The following is a 25,470-nucleotide window of genomic DNA, read 5'->3' as shown; positions in this document are numbered from 1 at the left end:
ATAGTCTTGCATTTCTGTGCTACTTGCATCAATAAAAAAGAATGCAACTTTCAAAAAGGAAAATAGGGGTTGAAATCATACAGGTTGGCAAGTGTGTTATTCTTTAGTCCCAGAAAATTTAATGCAGAAGAGCGTATTAGGTCATGTTTCAAGGTAGCTTCCTCACAATGACAACCATTGCAGCTGGAAGGAACAAATGCTCATTTAATCATTACTGACCAGGCTAGAAGCTGGTGAAAGTATGAAGGGCATTCAAACCAGCCTAGCTGAAGTAGGAAGTTAACCCTCCATTCGTCAGCACCAAAGCTTCCCATGTATAGCCAAGAAGATGAGCTGGGCTGCAGACAGTGAGAGAAGAGAGGTGCTTTTTCCAGGTCCATGTATGGGTGGGTCCATATCTCTGTGCCTCCAACAATGACTGTGACTGGGTCTGTCTTTCTATCTCTCTCTGTCTCTCTCTGTTCTGCTTAATCTGTCTTTCTCTGCTCTTCTCAGTGTCTGTTTGAGACACACACAAACATATCACTAAAGGTGACTTAGAAGCAAGCTTCTAGTGCAACGACGTGTATTCATGTCTCCAATGCCATAAAGCAGATCTGCAGAGAAAAACAGACCTGTAGACCCCTAGGCTGTCATGGATGTGTTGTTCAGTGATCACTCACAGGAATCACCAACTGTGGGGCCCTAAGTGTTAGCATTAAAGACAGATGAAAAACCATGACGGCCTCTCCAGTCAACCAGACTTCGGAGATCAGTGGGAGAAACACCTCTCCTTCGCAGACCTTTGTGTGCTCTATGATCTTTTCATTCCCACTAGTCATCCTTTCAATATTTCCCTTAGGTTTCATTTTAAAGGGAATAGCAACAAGAAGCTTCGGATACAAAATGCTTATATGAAAAATGGAAACAAAAAGAAAGCTTTTTCAATTTGCTTCATCTTTCATTGGTTTAATGCTGGTTCTCTCAGGATCTTTTCAGTAAAAAGATGCAACCTAAGTCTTCAGTACATGAAGTTTCTCAGATTTCACTGCCATCCTTACTACTAAAAGACTCATCTCTTCCTTGGGTACTGATTTCATCACAATGATCTCATTATGTGAAGGACTTTGGCAGGGGACAATGGAAAGAGGAGGGTAATTTTGACCTTAATTTCTGAAGAGATCAGCAGTGGAGGTGGGAGCTCATTTCACTGGGTACTTTTTCAGAGCTTTGGGGTTCTGAACAAAGTAAGGGGCATTTCTGCAAAATGACATTGGAGTGTTGTGAATTTTCCCAGTTTTGAAGTGGGGTTTTTGCACCATCTCTGAAATCACTCCTAGGGCCTGGCATTAGGGGCAGTGGTTGGCTTATTTTATGTAAATGGTACAACTATAACCTACAGACTAGAAACTGTTGACCCAGCCAATTGTGTTTAATAGCAGTTTGATACAGGTGATTTATTTTAAAATAAGAACAAATGAAGGTACATGTCCTAATCCAAATGACTACAGAAAAAGTTAAAAGGACAAACAGTTACTTCTTTTGAAAGACTGGGAGAGGGCAACTGGCCACTCTGTAACCAAGTCCTTTTTGCAGTCATCTCAAAGGCCCACCTGCAGCTACCTAAGGAAAAAATGCAATCACTGTGCCATGCCAAAGATTCTCTTGGCAAATTCTCTGGATCCTTTACAACATACTTCAACGTTCAATTGCCTCCTCCACTTCCTAGAAGAACATTACCTCACCGTGATACAGAGCCCACAGGAAAGGGTGCGAGGAATATGGGAAGTGAAGGAGAATTCACATAAAGAATGGATAGATAACTTGGCACCTTTTCCAGGGTAAACACCTAGAGTAGCTGCTGGAAGGAGGCCAGTGGGATTTAAAATAGTCTCATTGTTTTAAATTGTTATGCAACTGGTGGGGATTAGCTAGTGCACTGGCTGTAGAGGAAAAACTCTGGACTGCAGAGCTCACAGGGAGGGGACAATGGAGGAGGGGAGTCAGAAGGACTTGTTTCATAGAAGGTGGCAAAAAGCTCCCTCCAAACAAGATGATGAGAAACTGAAAGTGTTAGCAGGTCAACAAGGCAGCTTGATGGACAAGCACATCACCCATGAGGATAGCCTTCATCCATTCATCCGTTCAGTTGGGGTGAACCAAGGAAGAACAGCTTTGTTTGCTAACCTACTCTGTCTTGCATCTTTGAATCCACTGTCTTGCCTCTTTAGCTAGACAAGGTGGTCGTCAAGACCTACCAGACTACCTATCCCAGATATGCTGGTGGTTAGGGAGTCAACTCCAGCCCCCTAGGCCAGTTGGGTCAAAACTTTAGCTAAGAGTGCTTTCTTTCTGGACATATGCCTCATATTCTGGCAGACTGCAGACAAAGAAAAGTACATGAAATCATGTATATTCAACGTCCTGGGTGTGGTAGGCTGAATAATGACCCTCCAAAGATATCCACATCCTAATCTGTAAAATGTGTGTTACCTTACATGGCAAAAAAGGACTTTGCAGATAAGATTAAGTCAAGGATCTTGAGATGGGGAGATTACCTTAGAGCATCTGTGTGAGCCCTAAATGTAATGATGAATGTCCTTATAAAAGGCAGACAGAAGGAGGTTTGACCCAGTCAGAGGTGACCACAGAGGCAGAGAATGGAGTGATGCAGCCACAAGTCAAGGGGTCAAGGCAGCCACCAGATGCCTGAATAGGCAACAGATGGATTCTCCCCTTGAACCTGAAGGGAGCATGGCCTGGAAGACAACTTGATTTCAGACTTCTGGCCTTTAAAACAGTGAGAGAATAGATGTCTATTGTTTTAAGCCGCTAGATTGTGGTAATTTTTTACAGCAGCTTAAGGAAATGAATACACTGGGCTTACTAAAGCTAGACCGCTTTCCTAAAAGGCTTAACGAATTGCCAGATCAATCTGAAAAGGAGTGGGGACAGCTCTGTCTTGAAGGAATGGGCATTCAACATTCATTTGTTCAAATCAATCAAAGAAAGAGGACGAGTACAGATTAGAATGTCATCTAGAAATGAATTCAGATTAACTCTTACCCTTCTATTCCAAAGCCCCTTTGAGGAGTAAAGATATTTCCACAGTATATTTTCCCCAGGATCTACATGTTTTGTAGTGATTTTGCACCTCAGCAATAAATACAAACTTGAAATAAATCCTGCAGCTTCCCCACAAGCCAACAAGAACATTTTTCATCCTTTGTTTCTGTTTGTGTACAAATAAATTCATTTGAAAAAGCATTTGCTTCCACCTGATAACACATAGCTTTCAAGCAAACAAAAAATGCACCATGACTCAGTTTTGAATTTTCTTAAGTGTAACTTTTGTCTTTTACCTCCCACCTTACGACACAAAAAGTTCCATAAAGAATTAATCTTTTCTCTATACAACCATACAAAGCCCATTAAACCAAATAACCCATGGCCTTACATGACCCCATAATGAGAACACAAGTGAGGTTGTTTTCCAGAACACAGAGGGTTGGGATAAAATTTCCACTGACAGAAGTCAATTAGTTGACTCTATCAAGCACATTTCAAAGTCTAACTCCTTGATTGTTAAATAAGATATCCTTTTGTTTCTAAAAACAGATGGACAGTGACATCAGATCATCCAGAGCTTTTAAATAAATAGCCTTATTTCAAGAAGAGTCTAAATAGACCCTGAAATATTATATCATTAGTGACAATTTTCCCCATTTGCTAAAAAATACCTTCTTTTCCACCAAGCCATGAAATAAGCTTTCCAAGGGTGCAGGACTATGAAAATGATAATAGGTTATGCTGTTGAGAGTTAGGGATAAGGGTATTCTTGTATAGTTTGATGAAAAAAAAATCGCAGTACATTTCTATAGCCTTGAAATGTCTATAGTCTTTGATCTAGAAATTCTACTAGTAGGATTTATCCTAAGTAAATGCATACGAAGTCGTTGTAAAAGATACACACTGCTGTGGTGCGTATGGCAGAAAAACATCATCCTTGCATGAGCATCACTAAGTAATTGGCTAAATATACTACAGTATTTAAATATTCTCTGTCCATTAAAACTAATGCTTTCAATGAATAGTTATTCACTGAACAACAGCAAATTTAGAAGTTTCTAAAAATAATCACAACTCTTGTCAAGCAAATACAAATGCTCTCAAGATATTTATTAAGAAAGAAGCCAGATACATAATTGTATGCAAGTTATGATCCAAATTTTATGTGTCACAGACATACTGTTTAACCACACACACACACATACACATACAAGACAGCAAAATGTATACCAAAATACAAGTACCAGTTACATCTCAGTGAAATTTAAGTGATTCTTATTTTCTTTAATGCCTTCTGTATTTTAACACATTCACAGTGAGCATAATTTAATATTCAGTAAGAAATGTTCCCTAAAGAGAAAATGACATTAAAAATCTTATTTTATTAATTTTTTCATTCAAATCAATTTTTAAATAATGTCCATGTTGTCCACCAGAATTCCTGGCAAGAACAAATAGCAGGAAGAGACTAATAAATAAGGTTGTAAACATTCTTCTTTTTCTTTCAAGATTTAAAATCTTGACTGTACTTCGGGAGCCTTTACACACACTAGTCACGATGGACTCTTAGGAAGGAGTTACTTAATAATACTGTCTAAAACTTGGGTGTTAACGTGGAAATAAATCAGATTATGGTGTTGCTAGATTTAGTTTTTAATCAATTCTGAGCTACAAGGAAACCTAAGACCTTTGCCATGATAAATCTATTAAATGTATCATTAACTATGTAATAGATTTATCAATAAAGCACCACCTGATTCAAAATAATTTCCAGGAGCTTATAGAAAACACAAATTTAACAGGAGCAAAATGCAAAAGGCAAACATCAGCTCTTTGTCTCTCTCCTTCACCTCAACAATAATCATAATTAGGAGGCAATTATAACTTTTCCAAAATTTAATAAAGTAAATGAAAAATATTAAATTGAATTGCCTTGATAATTTATTAGATACTGCTTATGATCACCTTAAAGTTTCATTATATCAGAATTTTACAAAACATGTCTAAAAGATTTTCGGTTATCTGGGATGTTTAAGATCAGTTTAATTTAAATGTAATGAATAACTGTTAGCATATGATTCAGTCTGTAATGACCAATTTTTCAAAGAAATTGAAATTTTGAATTATATAGTTTCCTAGGAAAATAATTGATTTGTTTGAAAAGATTGGATATTGTCTGCCTGTAGCAATTTCCTTGCAAATGACATCTGAATTCATAAGCCAGCCCTCTAAGATCTTCTTGAACATGTATATCACCTGAAATTGTAGTGGCTGAAATTGGATTAAAAGTAGTTGTGATTGACTGGGTTCTCTGACCTGATGATACCTTACTATTTATCTCTTTCCTTGAAGTTATGCCCCTCTAAAGGGCTCAGGTCCAGGCACAGGTTTGGGGAGCAATACTGGTGAAGCAGGAGGTGAGGGGGGTGAAGGTGAAGGAGGTGAAGGAGGTTAAGGAGGCGAAGGAGGACACAGTGGCAGGGGTTGAGAGCAGCGGGGGCCTATCTACATGCAATATCATCTGAGATGTCATATTCCTGAAAGTTTAGTAAGCTCCTGGCTTAGCAGTATTTTGATCCTTCCAAAATAGAAGATATCATTTGCATGTTAATGATTTTTACAGCAGTGGATTACAGATACAACTGTTGAAAATAAATTTTTGTTTGAGAGGATGCAAGACAAAGCAATCTTTAAAATATGAAAATAAATAGTGTGTGGCAGAAGCCTCGGAAAAGGAATATATAATTTAACTGGGTTTGTCTCTGATTTCACGTAATAACAAACCTGTTTTAGTAAGACTTTATTTATAGTTACAAAAAATTCTGTGAAGTAAAGTTATCTCATTTCTTTTATGACTCTGAAACAGGTACTCTGTTTTTACTGATGAAGGGGGTACAGCAAACAGCAGAAGTTTTTTTTATTAGTATTTAAGTATTTAGGATAAACATTAACCTGAATAGCCCTGAGAAATACAACAGTCTTGAGAAATAAGACAATTAGACAAATCTGGAATACTTATAAACAAAGGACTAGATATTTTTTCCCCTCTCAAAGTAAAAGAATTGTCAGTTTTCAACACCAGCACTAATAGAATAGATAATGGATGTGTACAGTTTTCCATATACAAAAACAATATGCACAGACCTTCTGCACCAGAAAACCTGGGGCGGGGCCCAGAAATCCATGATGTATTCAGCTGCCTAGGTGATTCTGATGTCAGCTAAAGTTTGACAACGGCCTCGGATCAAGTCTTCATCAAAATAAAAAAGGTAAAAAAGGAAAAAGAAGAAAAAAAGGATCTTTTAATCTTGCTCCCTGGCCCAGGCCAGCTCATCAGGAGAAGAGATGTTCTAGGTATTTGGAATTGCAGATCAGGCAAGCAGGAAAGACAGCGGACTTGTCTAGAATGCACACTTCTTGCAGGAAGGTTATGGAATTGGGTTTGGAAATTCTGGGTCCTGGTACTTGCTTTCTAATGCAGACCAAGAGCAGATATCAAGTGCCTAAAATAAATGGTCAATTTCCTCAACCATTTCTTTCAAACTTCACCATTAACTGTTAAGTCTGAAGAGGCCAGTTAAGGGTGACAGGTGACTTGAAGAAAGCAAATAAAGGGTGACATAACCAAATAGTCAGCACAACATCTATTCAATCTACAATGTAGACATTGCAGTCACTTAACAAGTAATTTTAAGCACTTCCTTCTTTTGGCCCAAACCTTTATGGTTCCTGATAACTATATGCTATGAATGCTAATATTTCTCCTAAGAACTCAGAAAGAAAAGATTTGGTAACTCAAGATTTGACCAGAAACCCAGTCTTTAAGGAGGTGTAATTAACAAAAGTGCTCTAGAGAAAGAACCTGTTAAAACATGAGGGTTCCAGTAGAAAAGTGCTTAAGGCTGCACTGAAAAGCAGTTATCACCTGAAAAGATTCTCAAAAAGTACCACTCTTCCATTTACATTCTTCTCTCTGTATTTATCAGACTTGTCCCATTGCTCCAAATACACTGAACCTTTTGCATATTTCTCTCTGCTTCTCATTCCTGAACCTCTGTCCTAAACTTGGTTACTTCTGGTTACTGGTTACCCTTTAGATATCAGCAAGAGAAACTGGGATCAGTACACTCCTGTATGTTCACCCAAGTGCCCTATACTTCTCTTTTAGAACTCACCATCTACGATGTAAACAATTGTTACTTATCTGTATCTTCTCTACAGGAAGAACACCAGAAGGCCAGCTTTGTTTGCTAATACAGAGCTACCTCCACTTATGATGAGATTGCATCCTGATAAACCCTTTCTAAACTGAAAATAACATAAGTCAAAAATGCATTTAATATACCTAACCTACTGAAGACACAGCTTAGCCTTCCCAAACAATGTGCTCTGAACACTTACATTAGCCTACAGTTGGGCAAAAATCATCTAACACAAAGCCTATTTTATAATAAACTATTGGTTGTAGGTACACTGGATGTTGAAGCCTCGTGGTCATGAGACTGGGAGCTTTATCCAGCATCAGGAGAAAGTATCACTCCACAAATCGCTAGCCTGGGAAAAGATTCAAATTCCAAATTTGAAGTATGTTTTTTACTGAATGTGTATTGCTGTCACACCATCATGTTGAAAAATCCTAAATCGAATCATCCTAGGTCAGAGCTGGTCTTGTCTTAGAGAGAGGTGCTCAATCAACAGCGAATGGAAGAAAGGATGAATGAGTGAATATCTTATCAAGGGAGGAGCTCCCATCCAAGCCTAAAAACAACCAAACCTGAAGACAACAAACTCTTCTGTTACCCAGATACATGTGAGTTCCATTTTTGGGTGTACCTAAAATGCTGTTTCCAGTCTCATGTTCCCAACCCATACCTTGCTGCGCCTCTGGTGGCTGGCTGGAACCCAGCCTGTAGAATGAATTTCCATTCTTCACCCAGTTCTGCAGCCTGGCTGACCCTATGAATAACTTCCTGGCTCTGCATCCTAACCCTACCTCTGCTGTGCTCCACCCTTAGTTCAGACTTCTGACCCTGATTCCCTTGAGAACTGTTCAGATTGGCTTCTGGGTCCTCAAATGTGGGGCTACACCCTGGATATGTCATGGGGTATGTGGTTTTTTTCCCATAGACACCCTCTTTACAGGAGAGCCCCTGGGCTGCTCCTAAAGTGGATCTTATGTCCAGCCCTCTATACTTTGCCCTTCATTTGCCCTTGGACTGGTTCTGCCACATTATTAAGCAAAACATTGCCAACACAAATCACATGTCAGGGAGAAAGCTCTCTTCAGAGGCCTGAATTTGCCTTAATCACCTGAATATTTCAAAGGAAAGATTTTTATTTTATCTTTGCTTGAGTAATCTATCTGAATGTTGCCTCAGGCATGTGTATGGAATAAGTCTGAGGATTACAAGATGGGACTTCACAAAAATTGGGAAATCACTTTGGACTAGGAACAGGCACACTTCAAGCACTTTAAGAAGCTTTTATTTTAAGAACTATTTTCCAATGAAAATAAACACACATAGACAATGGACTCAAATTTAATCAAGGTTCCTGACTCTTAAACATTCTCCAAACAATTTTATAAATAGGTCTTTGCTATTATTATACAGGAGTCGTAAGAAGAGGGTTAAGTGTAAGACTGTGTATATTGGAACTGAGTCCAAACCATGAAAGGAGAAGATGAAATATTTTTTCTTAGGTTTTGAAGGAAAAGACATCTAAAATGAACAGCTTTTATATGCTCATACACACAGCAGTGCCACATGATCTGAAAATAACCTGTGTCCAAAGAGATATAACCTAAATAAGCCTCAAATCTCATACAAATTCACTTAGCTTCTCACTTCTAAGTTCAAAATTTTCCCACTCCATTCTTCAAAAGCTTAAAGTAAGGATAAAGGTGGAACTAATAGAAATAGTGAGAAGAAGTTACATGCAATGTCAGGTCTTAGGAGGTTGATTTTATTTTTTCTATTTATGAAAATCCTTTCAAAAATCCCCAAACCTTTCTTCCTCTTTATTTTTATTTTTTAATGCACAAAAATACAATTAGTCTGAAAGGAAAAAGAAGTAAAATACTTTCCCCAGTTCATTTGTGAAGAAGTGTTATCTTTCCAGGTTTTGGCTTTTGTTTCTCAGGTGGGACATCATAATCAGCAATTATTTCCAAGGAGGTGGGAATTCCAATGTGTGAACTGGCAAGCATAAGTGAGCGTGCCCCCAAAAACTAGGTGTACATATTAGAATACACACGGATTTTGGCTCTGTCTGATAGGCCAGCAGGAGACTGAAATTTCACCTATTTCACTGTGATTCATTTAAGAAATAACAGCACAAATGTTCACACAAGTGGAAATTGGTCTTCTAATGTGATACTAGAAAAGTAAATTTTAATGATCCAAATTGCATGGTTCATTAAGTAATCTGGCCACACCCTAAAAAATGTGCCTGACTTTAATTATATATTACATTGTTTCCACAATTAATATTAGATTAGTATGACCTATACAGCCTGCTGGAATGGAAACATTAGGGCAATCAGAGATGGATGACCTGGATTCCAGTCCCAGCTCTGCCTCAACTAATTGTATGCCCTTGAGGAAGCCCCCTAAGCTCCTGGGGACTTAGTTTTCTTGTCTGTAAAGAGCAGAGGCTCTAACAACCATGTTTCTGATTCCTTCCAGCTCAAATTGGTTTGATTAAATATTATTTAGGCTCCAAGTAAATGGAGATGTTATTTAAGAATCATTTATGTCCTTGAAATATATTTTATTTCCTAAAATGAAAGCCACATTCAGATGGCTCCGAGTAAGACTGAAAACAATGCATTACCATTGTGCATTGAAGAACAACTGACAGGGTAATGACATGCTGACATTTCTAGGACAGCTCTTCAGTAGCAAAGCAGACTTTCAAGATGCCAAATGCTTGCCCAATTCTGGTAAGGTCAATAGCCCTCAAATAATTGTTCCTTTCATACCATGTGTGCTTTTACTGGATTATTTTAAAATGTGTTTGCTTCCACTGCTTATATAGAAACTGAAAAACATCCCTCATGCTAACAAGGCCCAGAGGCAATGGGAAGGATATCAAAGGTCAGAGGAATCCGATGTGAAGCGATTCCCAAGAGTTCGTGTCGTATTTTATTTTAGCAAATGTCTCTAACTTCTAATTCAAGCCAAATCAGCAGGCTGGGAAAAACAGCAAAAATGGAACTTTTTAAACTAAATTTCCTTCCCCTTTGTTAGACAAGCCTTTGGTTTGCTCAAGTGTTAACATAAATAAGCAAAGTCACTGAAATGTGCTTGGGTCTTTGTGCCTGCAATCAATTATTTTGTTTCTTAAGGGGTAAAGTTTGACCCAGCATAGTCTAAAATGCTACAAGATTGCAGGCATGTTTCAAAGACACCAGAAAGAAGTCGATAGCCTGCCCTGAAAACTATGAAGATGACATTCTCATTAGGCAAGAGAGGCTGGACTTCCTGCAGTAATGAGAAATCGAAGTGTCTCCTGGCACGGCTCAGCTCTGAAGGCAGATGCTGAGGGCTATTTACTGTTTAAGCCTTACAGGGCTCTGATAATCAGGCATCCATTATCTATGTAATGGTTTACATTGTACCAAGTACTTTCACATACTCTTTTTAAGGTAGAAAACATAACCAACTGCAAAATATGGTAAGCAGAGTTCAGAAAGCTTAGACTCCCTCAGATTACAGTAGAACCAGAATTTAAACCTTCTGCCTTTATATTCTTATGGTCTGACTGTGGTTCACATGGTGAAAGTCCCTTAAATTCAGTAAAACACTGACGATATATCGTCTGACCAAAACGAGGGAAAGTCATCTTTTTCTGGAATTGTATTCACTGCTTCAGTGAGAAGTAGTTAAGCCAAAAATAAGGACTGCTTCATCAAGGAGATGCCTACACTATGATCACCATCCAATTTCCTATTTCAAACTTACCTGAAAATGGAGATCCTTGTTACCTCACCTTCAAAATAAGGAAGTATTTCATAATATCAAAAAAAAATGAATTTAAGGTTCTTTCTCATAAGTATTTTCCAAATGCACTCATTTTTAAAAGACCACTGTGTCTATGTTTTTAGACTACTATAAATGTGACGGTGAAAGTTTCATCAAAATATCAGAATCTAGCCACTTGGTCCATGACACTAATTGGCCTACAATGCTATTTTGGAACATCTGTGGTGGGCATTTTAACAAAATTAATGTGCTTGCCTATATTTAACTCTGATGGAATCACAAGTGTGAGTAAGCCATTATATATATTTTTATTTCTATTCTGCCCTAATTAAAACCAACCCTTAAGGTAAAACAGGAAAGGAAATGGCATTCAATTATGACCATTGCACGATTGATGCATTAAATTGGGTTTTGTGGAATAAACATCTACAGAAGGTTTAGAGAGGAAGACTTATTATAATTAAGGTATGTTTTGACCATCTATGTCACATCCTCCCATGGCCAATTCTCTTTAAATAATAAAAACAAGCTTCACCCAACATCCCATTTCCCAACCATGAGATCACTGTAAATGTCTTAAAATACAGACTCTTGCTCAAATATTCTGTCCAAATGCTTCTTTGAGCAGACTTTTAGTCTTCAAACTCAATGTCTTTCTTTTGCTGCAGATCTAACTTCTCCGGCATTTAGCTGCTAACTTCGCCTAGTACTCTACTGAGTCCTCTCCCACATGTCATTTCTCCACTTGGGTCCTCCGTCTCTTTTGCTTTCTGTATTCTCCCTCCTGTGGTAATGCTATAGCATCACCATTCTTTTCTCCTCCCCAGAAGTCCGCTCCTTCTATTCAGCTGCCACCTAAGATGTCTCCACCGTTGTTCCCATTGGCAATATCCAAATATATCCTGAGTTGAGTTCACTGCTACAAAATGTTCAGAACAATGGGTGGAATTATTAATATCCATATAAAAGTGATCAACACAAAGATCTTCATGAAGGTTAAAAAAAAAAGCAACTACTGGACAACAAAAACTGGCTTTTTTAATGTGAAAAACTTTTGAACTTTTGGTGAACTCCAACCTTAATGAGCTAATGGTGAAGTTGTCATTGTGTACACCTTAATGCAATCCTAAGGAGGACATCCATCCAGGACAGCACCATCTCAGCAAACTCTTCCAGATCCCACTCTTGCTTTAGAATATTTCATACTTCCAAGTCACAATTTTAAGAAGCATATCAACAAAATGAGAGCAGGTGAAGGAAATCTCAGGATTTAAGCAACATTAATAAAAGATATTTCCACAGATTTCAGAGTTAATTTGAGCTATTTATGTAACTGGGTGGGAACCAAGACCAAGAAGGGGTGAACTGGGCCGAGTCCCCTATTGGTGGAGCTGTGACAGGGGCATTATTCTTGAACTACCAGTCCAATACCCATCCATCTCCATTTGGACTTGCGCATGTACTAAAAATCACCCACATGGAAGAGAAAGTAATATAAAGGAAAAACAATGTCCCAAAGATTAGTGGACTTAAGAATACAGATTTTAAGTCAACAACAGGAAAATAATCATTTATTTTACAATGAAAATTGTAAATTTTCAGATCTCAGAGTTGGTGCTTCCAGTCATTTAAGGGCTTTGGTCTTAAAGGGATTGTTGCCCTGAGTGAGATGGGATTAAATGACCCTCTCATGACTTTACAAAATAAAAGCTAGGTTAGTCAATCTCTAGAACCTATTAGCTTCTTTCCCAATTCTTCCAATCCAAAAACAGTCTAACCACTCTCAACTTCAAGTACACAGTTAAATGCTTTTTGATGTTTATTCTATATAAGAATATTGATTGAACAAGTAGTAAACAGTTAGATGCAAAGTGATGGATTGATTGGGAAATGCCTATCCAATTTTGCATTTGCAAATAGTCTTGGAGCTAATAAAAAGTACAATTTTCTATTCTTTAAAAGGCCATCATCTTGTCTTTGATTTGTGGACTTGAGACTCTTGAAAGAATCAAGCCATCAAGGAGACCACAAAAGGCAGTTTAGAAAACAGTGATTCACACTGACTACACTTATTTAGACTTTTTTCCACCCGAAACTCAAAAAAAAAATCATGAAGTCAAAGCTATGGGCTTCTGATTTTGGTCATTTTAAGTCATCTATATGCCAGTCTCTGGGAAACAGAATTTCAATTTCAGGATACCAACTAATGTCTAAATTTTGGGAAGTTGTATTTTGTTTGCCAAATATTCATCAGTTTAATTTTATAAACTGGTTATGGCATCCTTATGTAACACGTGTCATAAACCATTGTACACTACTTTGGTGCTAAACAGCTGTGATGTGCCACCCCGCAACTGTATTTTTATTATTAAACACCTCAAAAGTATGGGTGCCTTGTCTATCTTGTTACCTTCTTTTAAGAGCGTGGAGACTTAGAATTATCAAGAGAGCAGGCACCTCAGCAGCAGTTAAGTAACACTGGTGCAAAGGAAAAACATGTCTTTGAAAATTCTGTGTCTGTTCTCTAGTTTAAATTATGGAAATTACTGTAATTTGACTTAAAGGAAAGAAAAACACAAGAGATCTGAAGAAATGAGATATAAGATAAACCATGAAATGCAGATAAATCACACACACTCTCATTCAAGAGAGTTCCCATTTCTTCTGCAGTTTATATCACAAAATAATTTTATTAAGGTTTTATGGAAAGGTCATTATTGCATTTCTGCCATATTAAAATCTATTTTAGCATGCAGAAATCCCCCATGAGCCTGAGATATTAGTTCAAGACTAAGTTTATTAAGGTTTTGGCATGACTCAATATTAACTTTCTCCAAACACTACAACATTTTCAAATCAGATAAGCAGCAGGATATAAAACTGTGGCTCGTAAAAATAAAATCAGGAAAATAGCATCATTACATATTAGTTCTTAGAGATTAAATATACTTTGAAATTGTGAGCCAGCTTATCAAAACAGTTCATTCTGTATTGCCACTTACATTTCACAAAGGAATCAGACAGAAACATGCTTGAGGTCTATGTGGCATTTATAGAAATACATTGATATTTTTAAAACAAATTCTATTTCAATAATAACTTTAGGTATCTTCACAATCCCCTCTGTCTCCTCATACCTTCATCTATGAGTTGTGAGATGATTAATCAGAAAAATGTTTGGTATGTCTCTACCTGAGCCAATTGAGTCTGCTATCTTAAATTTTCTAACTCACATAACTCCAGGAAAGGTATAAAGTTTACCTGATATAATCAGATAGTTGAAACTTGTTATTTGGCAATACATGAAATTACTGTCATGGTTTTTTAAAATAAAATCTTCACTGATAATAAACATGCTGGTAAACTATGATGCTCCAAGGTGAATGAGGTGCTACCTGAAATTTACAGAGTACCCACAATCTCACTAGATCCTCCATGAATAGAGTCATTCTTTGACTCATAGAATAGACATATGTGAAGAGAGTAAAGATATTGCTTAGCCCATAGATCTCTGCCCAGAAAGATGTCATGGAAGCCTTCCTCATTAGATGACCATACAGATCCCAGTGAACAGAAGGTCCATATACAGATGCTGGTGGCTCATGAAAATTCTCTCATACTGGACCTCAGACCCTCTTTCCCTTATTTAATTGTCTGCAGATTTTAAGAGCTTATTAGAATCCTCTTTCTACAAAGTCATGCCCCATGATGACCTCCTTGGCACCGTCTTAAAGACTTTGACTTTGACTTTATTTTGTGGTTGTATTTTAAACTAGATGTAATGCCTGAGATACATTTCTAGTTCTCTACGAAGTCATATATTGCACTCTGTGATTGGCTGCAGAACTGGCATTTCCTCTTTTGGTATAAATAAATGTTGGTTCTCAACTATTCTTGGGCAATGAACACAAAGGCTTTAAGCCTGAATAAATGGATACTAAGGATGCAAAACCAGAAGCCAAAGAATCTTTCCTAATTGTTACCATCCAAACTTTAATCAGTCTCTTCCACTGCAGCCATAACCATCTTCCCAAATGCTAAATAAGGACTCAATTCTTCAGCAAAACTTTTACAAAGCATGAAGGTTTGTGGGCAGAGGTACATGCCAAATGTGTATACTGGTTAATTACATTCTCAGCCTAGTTGATTACTGACAAGCCCAAGGGTAGGCATCTCCATAAAAGAAATACATAGTAAACAAGAAGGGAAGAAACTCCAAAACCTTAAACTCCATGCCACTTTGAAATATCCATCAACACACATACCTACACAGGATAGCTCACAATTACATAAGATGCATGGACTTGGTCTAGTGGACAAAAGCACACAGAGAGTGGGAAGGACATATTTCAAGACTTGGTGCAACCAATTATTATGAAACCAAAACAGAATCCCACAAATTACATTACAAGGAGTTTCCCCATATGGAAAAGGACATGCCTATGATACCACTTTGAAGGAGGCTCCCAAGGTAAGAGATGACATACTTAGGATGCTCTTGGAACAATGCAGCTCCCTATACTTTTAAGGAATTGTTCCACTTCACAGCAGACCCTGATTTTAATGACAGCTGCAGAGGCATTCTAACCTCTGGAATTCCAGTACTTCTGGATGTTTGTTATGCAAATAGCAAGGACCAGGCTTTACTTACTGAAGGTCACAGCAATTAAAAATGATAATTCAACTTATTCTTTGACCGAATAATGCACACAACAGACCAATATTAGTTCACAGGAAACCATTAACTCAGCTTTAATCAGATTATCTTGGAAATAAAAAAAAAAATGTGTTCCTAACAGGGCTGGCTTGGCTTGATGAAAATAATGCCATTATGAACTGGCTTATAAGCACATTTATAAAAACTGTAAACATTTCTATATTGTTTACACTTATTACAATATGTTACTTTTGTAATACATTTTAAAAATTATTCCTACTACACTTATACAAAAAAGCTCCTTGTTCTTGATGGCTTTGATTACAGAAAATGAGTTTGTGAAAAGAAAATTATCTTCATGTAGGTTGTTTTTATCATTCAGAAGGTCAAGGTTCACCCCTCTGCATCATCCCATGTGTAGCCATGTGACATCATGGCCATTTTAAGTAAAATAATTGCTTATTTATTTATATTTACAAGGTACAGTTATAACTTCCAAACAAATTTTTTGTTAAGAGTAAATTAGTGAGGAATTAACTGTCACTTGAGATAACAGAACACCTAATACACAGAAGGCTTTACCTTCCATCCTCCTTTACATCCACTTCTGGCAGGAGCCCATAAGCCTTCCAGACAATGGCCTCTTGACTGAAGATGAGGTGTAACCTTCTGGGCTAAAATGTGTTATTCCTTCTCCAGGCACCACAGAGGTTTTGCAAGAATGGCCACAAAGTGGCCCCTGCCTGTATGGTGCCCCACTGTGATGTGACTCTGCACCTTCTCCCATCAAGACATGTAGACTATCTCCCCATGTGGGTTTGGGCATGTGACTCACTTTGACACAAACTGGAGGCATGATAAGCAGATGCATATTGGAGTCTTCCTTCTCTCTTTGGAACCCTGAGAACACTATGTTTAAAAGGCTGAGAAAGCATGCTGGAAGATGACAGTCCACATAAATAGAAGCCATTGCTGACCTAACTATCCCAGTCGAGGCCCCAAATATGTGAGGGAGGCTATCACAGATCACACAGTCCTAGCTGAGCCAGTCCAGACAAGTACAACCTCCCAACCAATATACAGAATTGTGAAAAATAACACAACTGATTTTTAAATCCAATAAATCTGGGGATAATTTGTTACACAGCAAGTGCTAACTGACTGATACACCTCCCAAAATAATGATGACTGGGATGAGGGAACTCTAAACGCCTCTAGTGGACAAGTGAGCATTCTCATTATGATATGTAAACACTGCTATTAAAGAAGATTATGGAGATCCAGGGAAGAATGAAGGGAATCGAGAATAATAATAATAATAATAATAATAATAATAATAATAATAATAATAATAATAATGGAGCAATTAGAAACTAGCAAAGCAATCCAGAGTGTGAGTATAGGAGAATAATAAAATTAAAGTCAGCTATCTGTGATGACTGAAAACAATGACTTAAAACTAAAAGGCCACTTTTCTGGATGATACTAATTATTATCAGCACCATTTGTCCACTTGATTATGAACAACCTAACATAGAAAGGTTTGAATCTTATTTCTTTTTGAGTTTTCTGTACTGGCTTGTCCAAACCCTGGGCCTAGAAGGGAGACTGACATTTAAATAGGTGATTAGAGAATCTTGAATGAAGAAGTGAACATTAGGATTGGGTCATGTGACAACAAAGTGCATGTCTACACTTCATTCTGTGTCCCTTTTGATGTCAGGCTTTGCTTTCTCCCAAATTGTTCTTACTTACAGATCTAATTCTCTTCAAAGGATTAAGTAAGGCAAAGGTTATATGATAAATAAGAATCACAAAGGTTTTGAGGATTCTCAAGATGGCAGCATGAGTAGGGTAGTGGAAATCTCCTCTGAAAACCATATATATTTTGAAAATACAGTGAATATACAACTACTCGTAAAAGAGTGACTGGAAGATACAGTACAAAGCCAGGCTACATCTGCAAGAGCCCAACATCTCATGGAAAAGGGTAGAATACAAAGCCATGACCCAGCGGAACTCAAGCACTTTCTCCCAGCTCACCAGTGGGAGGAAAGGAATCAGAGTGGAGAGGCAGTAGAAGCACAGGACTGCTAAATAAACAGCCCTGGTGGTCTGCCTTGGGAGCACAGACACATATTGCATGGTGCACTGGATATTGGAGGAGCTGAAATGCAAGGTCTGAGATTTAGACTGCTAACAGATTTCCACAGCTGACTGCCATGGGACAAAAGAAAAGTGGGCACTTTAAAAGTCTTAAAGGGACAAGGATTTAACAGGTAGCCAAAACCATCCTGGCACACTCAGGCCAACAAGCTTGGAACTTTAAGGAACTTCAGGTGCCCTAATCCCCTGGGTGGCAACACAGCTCTGAATGGCAATAAGCAGCCTGCCATTCCTTATCCCCCATCAGCAGTGCAAGCAAACTGGTTGACCCACCATTGGTGCAGAACAGCTGGGGAGCAGCCCCACCTACAGAACCACACAGCTTAGCACAGAGGCTTCTCCCTGTGCCCAGCTAAGTGGCCAAGACCCAGAGGCTGCTCCCTATGCATGGTTGACCGGCACAGACAGCAGAGACTGGCACAGAGTCCAGGAGGCACAAAGGGGATTTATTCTCACAGCAGAATATGCGCCACTCACCTGCAACCCATGCCAGTGCTCTAGGCCATCCCAAAGGCCACCCCGCCAACAGCAATTTAGGGGATTAACACAGAGGCTGCTCCCTGCACATGAAGGGATTCTGTTCTCATGGAAGAACACGCACTACTCACCTGCAAACCCTGCCAGTGCCCTATGCCATCCTGAGAGCCGCCCCACCCATAGCAGTTTAGGGGATTAACCCAGAGGCTGCTCCCTGTGTGTAGTTGACTGGCACAGACAGCGGAGACAGGTGCAGAGTCCAGAAAGCACAAAGGGGCTCCGTTCTCACAACAGAACACACACTGCTTGCCTACAACCTCTGTCAGTGCCCTAGCCCATCTTGAGGGGTGCCCTGCCCATGGGAGATCAGGGAATTAGCCCAGAGGCTGCTCCCTGCAAGCAGTTGGCCAGCACAGACAGCAGATGGGCATGGAGACTGGGAGGTACAAAGGGGCTTTGCTCTTGTGGCAGAAAACATGCTGCTGGCCTGGGAACTCCACCATTGCCCTAGGCCATCTTGAAGGCTGCACAGTGCATGGCAGCTGAGGGGATTAACCCAGAGGCTGCTCTCTGTGTGCAATGAACCGGCACAGGCAGCGGAGACAGGTAAGGCAATATGCAAGCAGGAAGAGACTGTTCTCCCAGCTGACACACACACCACTTGCTGGCGACCACTCCCATTTCCATGAAAAGGCAGAAGAAACTTGTTCAGTCCAAAATCCCTAAAACACCAGAGAAAGGGCTTGGTGAGACTGATATCATCAATCTTCCAGAAAAAGAATTCAAAATAAAAGTCATAAACATGCTGATGTAGCTACAGAGAAATATTCAAGAGCTAAGGGAAGAATTCAGGAGGGATATAACAAAAATGGAAAAATGGAAGGATTTAAGAGCAGACTGGATGAGGTGCAAGAGACTGTTAATGGCATAGAAATCAGAGAACAGAAATACAGAGAAGCTGAGGCAGATAGAGATAAAAGGATCTATAGAAATGAAAGAATATTAAGAGAACTGTGTGACCAATCCAAACAGAACAATATTCACATTATAGGGGTACCAGAAGAAGAAGAGAGAGAAAAAGAGATAGAAAGTGTCATTGAAGAAATAATTGCTGAAAAAAAATCCCCAATCTGGGCAAGGAAATAGTCTCTCAGGCCATGGAAGTCCACAGATCTCCCAACACAAGGGACCCAAGGAGGACAACACCAAGACATAATAATTAAAATCGCAAAGATCAAAGACAAGGACAAAGTATTAAAAGCAGCCAGAGAGAGAAAAAAGATTACCTACAAAGAAAAACCCATCAGGCTATCATCAGACTTCACAGCAGAAACCTTACATGCCAGAAGGGAATGGCATGATATATTCAATGCAATGAAACAGAAGGGCCTCAAACCAAGAACATTCTATGCAGCAAGATTATCATTTAAATTTGAAGGAGGGATTAAACAATTTCCAGATAAACAAAGTTGAGGAAATTTATCTAACACTAACCATCTCTACAGGGTATTTTAAAGGGACTGCTCCAGATGGAAGTATGACTAAGGCTAAATAGCTGTCACCAGAGAAAACAAAACCACATCAAAGCAGAACAACCAAATACTAACTAAATGCAAAATAAAATCACCTATCCAAAAAATTAGTCAAGGGAAACACAAAGAGTACAGAATAAAGCACCTAACATATAAAGAGTGGAGGAGGAAGAAAAGGAAGGCAGAGAAATAAAGAATCATCATACTGTGTTTATAATAGCATAATTAGGGAGTTAATTTAGACAGTTAAATAGTAAAGAAGCTGCCCTTGAACCTTTGGTAATAACGATTCCAAAGCCTGCAATGGCAGTAAGTACATATCAATCAATAATCACCCTAAATGTAAATGGACTGAATGCACCAATTAAAAGACACAGAGTAATAGAATGGATAAAAAAGCAAGACCCATCTATATGCTGCCTTCAAGAGACTCATCTCAGACCCAAAGACATACAGACTAAAAGTGAAGGGATGGAAAAAGATATTTCATACAAACAATGGGGAGAAAAAAGCAGCTGCTGCAGTACTTGGATCAGAAACAATAGACTTCAAAACAAAGAAAGTAACAAGAGACAAAGAAGGACATTACATAATGATTAAGGGGTCAGTTCAAAAAGAGTATATAACCATTATAAATATATATGCACCCAACACAGGAGCACCTACATATGCGAAATAAATACTAACAGAATTAAAAGAGGAAATAGAATGCAATGCATTCATTTTAGGAGACTTCAACACACCACTCACTCGAAAGGACAGATCAACCAGACAGAAAATAAGTAAGGACACAGAAGCACTGAGCAACAGATTAGAACAGATAGACCTAACAGACATCTACAGAACTCTCCACCCAAGAGCAGCAGGATACACATTCTTCTCAAGCGTACATGGAACATTTTCCAGAATAGATCACATACTAGGCCACAAAAAGTGCCTCAGTCAATTCAAAGATTGAAATTATACCAACCAACTTCTCAGAGCACAAAGGTATAAAACTAGAAATAAATTGTACAAAGAAAATAAAAAGGCTCACAAACACATAGAGGCTTAACAACAGACTCCTAAATAATCAATGGATCAATGACCAAATAAAAACAGAGATCATGCAATATATGAAGACAAATGAAAATAAGCAGAACATTCCAACTTCTGTGAGACACAGTGAAGGCAGTTCTAAGAGGAAACTATAGAGGAATCCAGACCTATTTAAAGAAGGAAGAACAATCCCAGATGAATAGTCTAACATCACAATTATTGCAACTGGAAAAAGAAGAACAAATGAGGCCCAAAACCAGCAGAAGGAAGGACATAATATATATCAGAGAATAAATAAATAAAATTGAGAAGAAAAAACCAACAGAAAAAATTAATGAAACCAAGAGCTGATTTTTTGAGAAAATAAACAAAATAGATCAACCCCTAGCCAGATTTATTAAGAAAGAAAGAGAATCTACACATAAAAAGAATCAGAAGTGAGAAAGGAAAAATCACGATGGAAACCATAGAAATACAAAGAATTATTAGAGAATACTATGAAAATCTATATGCTAACAAACTGGATAACCTGGAAGAAATGGACAACTTTCTAAAAAAATACAACTTTCCAATATTGACCCAGGAAGAAACAGAAAACCTAAACAGACCAATTACCAGCAATGAAATTGAATCGGTAATCAAAAAACTACCCAAGAACAAAACCCCTGAACCAGATGGATTCACCACTGAATTTTATCAGATATTTAGAGAAGACATAGTACCCATTCTCCTTAAAGTTTTCCAAAAAATAGAAGAGGATAAAATACTTCCAAACTCATTCTATGAAGCCAGCATCACTCTAACAACAAAAGCAGGCAGACACCACAAAAAAACAAAACTACAGACCAATATCCCTGATGAACATAGATGCAAAAATACTCAACAAAATATAAGCAAACCGAATTCAAAAATACATCAAGAGGATCATAAACCATGATCAAGTGGGAATCACCCCAGGGATGTAAGGATGGTACAACATACGAAAATCCATCAACCTCATCCACCACATAAACAAAAAGGATAAAAACCACATGATTATCTCCATAGATGCTGAAAAAGCATTTGACAAAATTCAACATCCATTCATGATAAAAACTCTCAAAAAAACGGCCATAGAGGGCAAGTACCTCAACATGACAAACCGACAGCCAACATTATACTTAACGGTGAGAAGCTAAAAGCTTTTCACCTAAGATCAGGAACAAGACAAGGATGCCCACTCTATCCTCTTTTACTCAACATAGTACTGGAGGCCCTAGCCACAGCAATCAGACAACACAAAGAAATAAAAGGCATCAAGATTGGTAAGGAAGTAGCCAAAGTGTCATTGTTTGCAGATGACATGATATTGTACATAAAAACTCCAAAGAATCCACTCCAAAACTACTAGAACTAATATCTGAATTCAGCAATGTTGCAGGATTCAAAATCAATACACAGAAATCTGTTGCATTCTTATACTTAACGAGGAACTAGCAGAAAGAGAAATCAGGAAAACAATTCCATTCACAATTGCATCAAAAGGAATAAAATACCTAGGAATAAACCTTACCAAGGTTTATTTCAAAAAATTAATAGAATGGTTCTTTTAGAAAGTGAAGTTCCTAAGAAAGTCTGAAGTACAGTATGGGAAATTATTCCAAAGAAACTTTCAAAATAGCATCTATTATATAAAATGTGGTATCCCTCTTTTTTGAAATTTTTTTTTTGGTCTCATAGAACAGATGTTATTTGCCCTAAGCTAACAGCTTCCTTCCTGTCTCCTTCCTTTGCTGAACTGTAACACGAGTAGCCCTTCAGGCACTGTTATTACGAACACACACTCAGCATATGGAACCACATTTCTGATACACCACGGTCTGCTGGGATTTACAATGGATGTAATGGCTGAATTTATTGCAGCTTGCTGAGGATCTGTGTCTCCCTCACACTCAAATATCTCCTCTGAGAGTAAAATTTCATGAAGGCAAGATAGGGCCAAAGATAAAAAGAACCAATAAAGAGTAGTCTAGGGATCACAGTACATAATGAGTAAGTCTGGAACATGGGTATTTAGCAACATTAAAAATCCAAGCAAGGCAGGCAAGCATTTGTTTTCTTGTCATTCTTTGTTCTATGAGGATACTTTTCTGGTTGTTAATGCCAACTACCAGGGGATGAGAAACCCAGTGAAATTAGGACAGACTTCTACCTCCCTCCCTCCCTTCCCCTCTCCACCTCCTCTGCCTCCTGCTTTCAGGTCAAATTGAGAAGCAAACCATGCCCTTTGTTAAGGCTTCCTGCCTCCTCCTCCCAATTGCAAATCCAATGTGAAGAGCCAGTGTTTGGGTCCTTTACTAACAAGCCAAACTCCCCAGGGAAACAGGAGGAGTAACCAAAGGACTTTGAGTCTGAGAGTCAGTGAATTGCTTTCCTGGGGGCCAGAAGGTCAGTGGCCCACTCAGGGCAAACCTCTCAGGGAACATGACCTAAATAGCTAATTATTCTTAACCCCCAGAAACTCCACAGCCTCCCCTCTTCTAGTCAGAAGACTGATTTTTGTGTATTTAAGTCTCCTGTTTCCTTCTGGCTCCTGGCAACAAAACAAATTCAGTCCCCATCTCAGCTTATTCTAAGTGTCTTGGCTTTACCGTCTGTGAAATACAAAAGGGGCTGGCTGGCCAACTGCCAGTCTGTTTGTAATGGAAAACACGGAACACCCTAGCCCTCTAACAATAGGGTGGGGTAGAGTCAACTGTGGCAAGGCCACATGATAGGACGGTACAAGGCCATTTAACGTGACAGTTTCAAAGAGCTTTTCTTAATGTGGGTAAATACTAGTATTTTAAATGAACAGGTAGAATGTAATGTGTGATTTCAACTATTAAAACAAATGCACGGAAGCAAAACGCAAAAGACGCTTGAAGGAAAATACTTAAATGTTAGCCAGTGGGGTCATGTGGGTGAAGTTTCTTGCTGATTTTTTTTCATTTTAAATTTCATGTACTTCCTAATTTTTTTAATGATCATATCTTTCTTTGGATTTTTTGAAATACTCTGATCTCCATAAGAGTTTGTCAACATGAGGATGAGCTCTTAGAAGTTGCCTAGTAAGTTAATCATTGATGCCTTGAGGTATATTTCATGTCTAAAAGTTCAGGTTAATTTCTTGCTAGTCACTCTTTTCCATACTTTCTTCCCTATTGTTCTCTCTGCTGAAAATGAACACTCTGTGCCACCTTTCTCCTCATCTCACAATCCTACCCTTTGAAGTCTGGCTCAAATGCCATTTCTCCCTCAAAGTTTTCTCTTCCCTTGAATTCCACAGCACTTTATATGTACTTCTCCAAGGTAGTGAAACTTTGCATCTAACACTGTAATTATTTCAAGTTCATGTGTAAGCATGGAGGAAATTTTAGATGCCTTGGAAACTGAATTCACCTCTGTACACACCACACAATGCCTTACATACAGGAGGCACTCAATACTCACAGATAAAGGAGTATAGATGAGAAACATCCAGGAAAAAGAAACTAGTAAGCAACTTATTTACTTAGGTTTAGTTTTGTGATGCGTTCTTAGGGATTTTCCCATTCTCAAGCCAAATACCACACCCCAAATTTGGGTACCTACAGTTTAAAACTACTAGCCATCTTGCTTAACTGTGACCATTCAGGATACCATAAAGCTATGTTTCTTATATGCAACCACCATGAAATAAAATACAACTTTTAATAAAATACTAGGCAGAATTCAGTGAAAGCAGGACCTGTGAATCTTTCTCATTCTTGTGTCTTCCTGGCACATGTTAAATTCTCAATACAAGTTTGCTACAAATGAAAAGAAACCAATGAATGAGTGAATAGGCATTGCATGCACGAGATGACCTTCTGCAGTCATGGCACATATGAACTATGTGGATTTTGCATGTCAGCTGTTATCAGAAGCCCATAGTGATTCCACATTAGATGACATTGGAACCCAGTTATTGCATCGGCTAGCTGTGAGATTTACACAGTTCCTTCAAGCTATAAGATGGAGGTAAGGATATCTACCTCGTAAGTCTTTGTCAGGGTGATGCCTGTAGAAGGCTGACCACAGCTCTCAGCAATGAGTAAAGCATGTTATGAAAAACTCTAATTCTTATCAGGGAACATGCTGGCATCACCATGGATGAATTAGTAAGCAAAGGATTTTGCCCAGACCTTTCCTAAAATGCATTTTGGGAGCTTTATAAACTTATCTTCAGTGCTTCTCTTGAGTAAAAATACTTGAAACTTAGGATAACTCAGTTTCTGGATGTCCTATGTAAGCAATACATACCCTCATAAACAGTGCTGTTCTTATAAATCAAATCCTGCCTGGAAATCTTGCCAACAGAACATCAATACCAATTCTTTTTCAATTTGGCTGTAATGAAATATACCAGTATGAGAATGGCAGACACCTTCCTTGATTTACAGAGCATTTAAGTTTATAGGAGAAGGTCACCGCTATGTATGAAAGTCTTACAATTCACAAGACACCCCTCCCACCCATCACTAGTTGATAAATGAGTTGCAACTGGGAGACTCTATAAAACTGGAAT

At 38.4% G+C, this 25,470-nt stretch overlaps 1 protein-coding gene across 14 annotated transcripts in view; it reads right to left on the bottom strand.

Annotated features, from left to right (window-relative positions):
- Positions 1–25,470, bottom strand: part of PLCB4 (phospholipase C beta 4) — a 399,190-nt gene that overhangs the window by 160,269 nt on the left and 213,451 nt on the right. The window lies entirely within an intron of this gene.

The sequence above is a fragment of the Manis javanica genome, chromosome 5, assembly GCF_040802235.1.
Source record: "Manis javanica isolate MJ-LG chromosome 5, MJ_LKY, whole genome shotgun sequence".
Taxonomy (NCBI): Eukaryota; Metazoa; Chordata; class Mammalia; order Pholidota; family Manidae; genus Manis; species Manis javanica.
Note: the sequence above shows the minus strand (reverse complement) of the source record. Positions and strands in the feature narration are given on the sequence as shown.